Source organism: Panthera leo, chromosome C1 (genome assembly GCF_018350215.1).
Source record: "Panthera leo isolate Ple1 chromosome C1, P.leo_Ple1_pat1.1, whole genome shotgun sequence".
NCBI lineage: Eukaryota > Metazoa > Chordata > Mammalia > Carnivora > Felidae > Panthera > Panthera leo.
The window spans coordinates 200,108,960-200,114,101 of record NC_056686.1 but is presented as its reverse complement, the minus strand read 5'-3'; the positions used below and the strand labels follow the sequence as shown (position 1 = coordinate 200,114,101).

Here is a 5,142-nt window from a genome sequence, read left to right as displayed (position 1 = left end):
GTGAGATAACCAAGGCATACGGAGAGAGGTTAAGTGGCTTGCACAAGGTCACACAGATAATGAAGAGGCAAGATTCAAACCCAGACCATTGGACTCCAGGGTCCATCCGTGCTGCTAACCAGCCTCTATGCTACATCTCACAGAAATACACAACTGGAATTATAACACATTCAAATCACTTTTTAAAACGACAAAGCCAAAGCCATAAGTGCCAATTATAAAAGGGGGCTGTAACCTAGTTGGGGGGGGGGGGTGCGGTTCTTGAGGAAATGGCAGTTAGGCTACAACCTGAAGAGTTAACTAGACAGCAAAAGGAAAGGAGAACATTCCAGGCAAAGGGACAGTACGTGTATTAGTTTCCTACAGCTGCTGTAACAAATCACCAAGAACTCACTGGCTTAAAACAACACACATGTATTGTGAGACACTTCCATAGGCTAGAAGAGTGACATGGGCCTTACTGAGCTCAAGTCACAGTGATGGCGGGGCTCCATTCCTTTCTGAAATATCCTTGCCTCATCTACTTTCTAGAAGTTTCTTGCATTCTCTGGCTTGTGGCTCTCTTCCATCGTCAAAGCTGCAGTGATCGGTCGAGTCCTTCTCACATCAAATCATCTCCAACCTTTTCTGTCTCCGTCTTCCACCTATAAGGACCGTTATGATTTTATTGGGCCCACCCAGACAATCCAGGATGACCTCCCTACGTGGAGGTCAGCTCTCTAACACTCTTAATTCCATCCATTCCATTCCTTACTTCACCTTTGCCATGTAATGTAACATATTCACAGGTTCTGGGGATTAAGATATGGACATCTTTGGAGAGTCATTATTCTGCCTATTATAGACAGCATGTGCAAAAGCCCTTCAGGAAAAAAAATGGAAGTATAGAGCTAAAGAAGGTCCATGTGGTCAAAACAGAGAAAATGGAGAAGTAGACAGGAGGCGAGGCCAGTGCGGTCAGACGTGGTGGGCCTCGAAAACCATTAGAAATTTTGTCATCTTCCAAGAGCAAGGGGAAGCCACTGAAGCATGCTAACAGGGCACTGGGGGACACTGGAGTGATCACACTGGCATTCTGAAAGCCGCTCTGGCAGCTGTGCAACAGGGAAAGAGCGGGGAAGGAGGCAAAGTGGGGCCAGGTGGTCCAGTGCAAGGGGGTGTTGCAGCCGGAGGCCAGGTGGGAAGTGACAGAAATCCAGACTGGGGCTTAGACAGACAGAGGGACATGGTGATTCGAGGAACATTTTGGAGATGCAGCCAACGTGGAATTGGGTGAAACGAAGTGGAGAATGAGGAAGAGGCTACGGGACTGTGCTAGTGGCAGTGTCACAGAGAATGGGGATAACGGAGGAGTGCACGTGGGGGTGAAAATCACCTTCAGATACACTGAATTTTAAAAATCCAGGAGGAAATGTCACTAGGCAGTTGGGTCTGTGAATCTAGAGCCCCGAGAAAAAGCCTTGTTTATAGTTGGTAAACTGATGTCTAGATGCTTCCAACTCAGCGTCCCGCTGGCTTGTCAACCCCAACAAAGCTCAGTCCAAGCCCATTATCTCCCTCAGACCAATCCAACCCAGGCATCCCTTCCTGGTTTACACCACCATGCAGCGTCAGAGGCCTTATCTGATTCACCCTGCCAGGCCCTCCAAGGCTTAGAAATCTGTCTGACCCTTGTAAGAGGTTAATAATGTGGTAGAATTAATCACCGAATGAATTAATCAACTACCTCTCTTTCTCTCTCTCTCTCTCTCTCTCTCTCTCTCGCTCTCTCTCTGTGTCTCTCTCTTTCTGTCTCCCTCTCTCTCTGTCTCTCTCTCTGTCTCTCTCTCTCTCACATGCACACACATGAAAACACAATCCTCTCTTGCTCACCCCACCACACTCCTTTGTCCTATTACTTTTGGACAAAGTCAGGTCTATTTAGCTTAGAAAGATCTGAGGTCAAATTCTGTTGTGACCCCAGCACCTGTGGACACAGGACCTTTGACCCTAAAGCCGCAAAGGGCTCTGCTTCCTCCGGCAGCTCAGCCAGGCACTCAAGAGAGAAACTTAACAGAACTGACAACCATTGCTGGATTTTATTATTTGTTTGGGTGTCTACAATCATAGTCACTTCCTGTAAGCCATATGCTTCGCAAAGCATTGCCATAAATCGATTTGTTTAAATATGAAGTTACAGCTTTTTTGATCGGATAAATATATTCCTCTGTATATTTATTTTGTGAATTCATGTTCTTTGTTCGTTAAGGTTTCCAGAAACTAAACACTCATCTACCACACGGAGCTGGTGTTCAGAACAACGGGAGGAGAGAACGAGTAGCGCTCACAAAGGACTGTCCCACTGTGTCAGAACCTCCCCGAGCTCAAACCTTAATTCATCAGATAGTCAGAAAAGCATCCGTTAAGCCCTGCTGTATTAGTCCCCGAAAGGAAAAAAAATTACACAGACACGGTTCTGTAAAAGCTCAGAGCCTGAGACTATTCTGCCTCTCACTTGTTAGACTGTTTAACAAGAAATTGGACAGAAACCCAGCAGCATGTTAAAGGGGTCCTAGAGGGGCGCCTGGGTGGCTCAGTCGCTGAAGCATCCGACTTCGGCTCAGAGCGTCATCTCACGGTTGGTGAGTTCGAGCCCCGCGTCGGGCTCTGTGCTGACAGCTCACAGCCTGGAGCCTGCTTTGGATTCTGTGTCTCCCTCTCTTTCTGCCCCTCCCCCACTCACACTGTCTCTCTCACTCTCTCTAAAAAATAAACAGGCATTAAAAATTTAAAAAATAATAATAAGGAGTACTGGAGTCCTCTTTAGGTCAGAGGTTAGCTCATTGTGAAGCAACCAAACTAGGACCAAAGAACTTTTCTTTATTCATTAAACAAATGAATGTATTGTATTAAATACCTTTTACCAGACAAGGGAAATATAGCCAGGCACGGGTGGAGGGAATCTGCTACAAGTTCCTTGCCGGAGCGTACATTCTAGAAGAGAAAGATGGGCGATGAGCAAACAAGCCAACAAATAAACAAGAAAGCACTGGGTCTCAATGATGCCAATAAGACCATGTGAATGCTGGAGTGGGTATGTTAGGTTAGACCTTTAAGAAAGACCTGTCATCATGGTTAACATTTAAGTTGAAACTTGAATGACAAAAACAAAACCCAAAAACTATTCATGCAAACTTAAGGAAGCATTCTGGGTGTTTCTTGACTAAAAGCTCCATAAATCCAGGAGTGAGTCCTATTTAACATTATAGTCCCCAGAATGATTACCGTGGGGCCTCACCTCAATAAACGCGGGCTCTCATTAATGGGAGTAAAATACAACTGCTATGGTTCCAATCAAAGTGCTTGTGGCCTTTGGGATGGGAACAATTATCTCCAGGACCCAACTAGCATCTTCTCGAGTTGCAAGTCTCCCTGAACCAGCCCTGAAATCACAACGGAGCCAAGTGCCTAGGGTCTCAGGCCAACAGACGTAGTGCTTCCTAGTATCTGACCCTTCCCTAAGGGTGGACATCTGCTCACCGTTTCTCTTTCTAATGTTTTTCATTTCCCAGTTACCTCTCATTGGGCTCCAGGCTTTGCCTGGTTTCCATGTAGGATTTGCCTTGGTATCTTAGGAAAAAGAGCAGGAAAACCGTCCTTTCACTCCTAAGCCACAGTAGATGAGATGCTTAGGATAGAAAGGACTTGACCTACCTGGACCCTTGCCTCCTCCTCCCCCAGAACTCCACAGAAGCTGTGTTTGGAGACCAGATGCCCCCAGTCTTCTCTTCCTAGGGCTTTGCGTCCTCCATTACTAGAAGCTCTGTCCTATGGCCAGTCCCTCACAGCTACAGCCTCAGTCCTTTTCTGGAAAGCCAGTTGTTGGTGCTGAAAGCCAGTGGTGGATTCCTTCATAGACTTGACACAGTCTAGACACAGCTGAGGAAAGAATGAGTGGACCTGAAGATAGCTCAGTGGAAATTGAACAAATGAAAACATTAAGGCAAAAAGAAAATGGAACACAAAACAAAATGCAACAAAAACAGGACAGAGGGTCCAAGAGCTGGGGGACAGTATGAGCCAATGGCTGGAAATATGCTGGCTGCATAACCTTGGCAGACCCTGAGGTTTTCAGTTCAACCCGTCTCCACCTATCCCCAAGTGAGCTCCACTGAATTCATGTCAAACACACCCAGAGGGTCAGCTCTCAAACCCTTTCTCAGGTATCTTCCTTAACTAACAAGTTATAACATTCTAATATGGTGCTGGTCTTAGTATTTAAGAAAATTGTGTTCCCATTGCCTAGGGACCGGCAAAAAAGGGGTTTCCAGATAAAATACAGAGCACCCAGTTCAATTTGAGCTTTGAATTTTTAGTAAAAGATATGTCTTATGTAATATTTGGGACATATTTAAACTAAAAAAACAAACAAACAAACAAAAAACACCGCCTTCAATGTTTGTCTGAAATCTAAATTGAATCAAGCATCCATATTTTTATTAGCTAAATCTGGCAACTGAACGTTAAAAGCCACCACGTAACCCACTCAAAAGTGTCTCCTTTTGACCATGTGTATTATTCATAAGTCTAATAAGGCGTGTCGGAGGTCAGTTTATCCGGTCTACCGGCCATTAACCCAAGCAGCGGATGCTTTATGAAGGATGGGACATAAGTCAGAGGAGCGGATGGAGGAAAGCTGTAACAGAGGAGGCTCCAGATTTGGGATCAGAGTACCCTGTTCTAGAACCAGATGTGCCTCTTGCAGGCTGGGCCCATCATTAAACCGCTGTGCCTTGGCTTCCTACTGTAGAAAATGGCAATGACGATCCCCACCCAGCCACCTCTCCCCCTCTCAGATTATGCTTCGCAGCACATCCTTCTGTGGGACATTGTGTGGGAACCACATAGGAATATACGCCCAGCAGGTGGTGGACTTATTGTTACGTACGGGAAGAGATGGGAGGAAGCAGTCATGAGGGGCGCACCAGGTCAGGGAAGAAAAGGCCTCAGCTGGCCTTTGCAGAGTTCTTGCCCCTCACTGGCATTAATAATACCTGCCGCCATCAGACTGCCCATTTCCCACCGACCCCCGCAAACTGCATCTCAAATCCTTATCAGTCAATAGCACGTATTTTTGGCCTTTGCCAGTGCGCGCATGCCAGG

At 46.1% G+C, this 5,142-nt stretch overlaps 1 long non-coding RNA gene across 1 annotated transcript; it reads right to left on the bottom strand.

Annotated features, from left to right (window-relative positions):
• Nucleotides 1-260: 260 nt before the first annotated feature.
• Nucleotides 261-3,974, bottom strand: LOC122228651. Its single transcript, XR_006206697.1, has 3 exons — nt 3,694-3,974; nt 2,897-2,973; nt 261-644 (listed from the first exon to the last, which is right to left on the bottom strand). It is a non-coding gene; the product is annotated as an uncharacterized LOC122228651 (long non-coding RNA).
• Between the last annotated feature and the right edge of the window lie 1,168 nt (nt 3,975-5,142).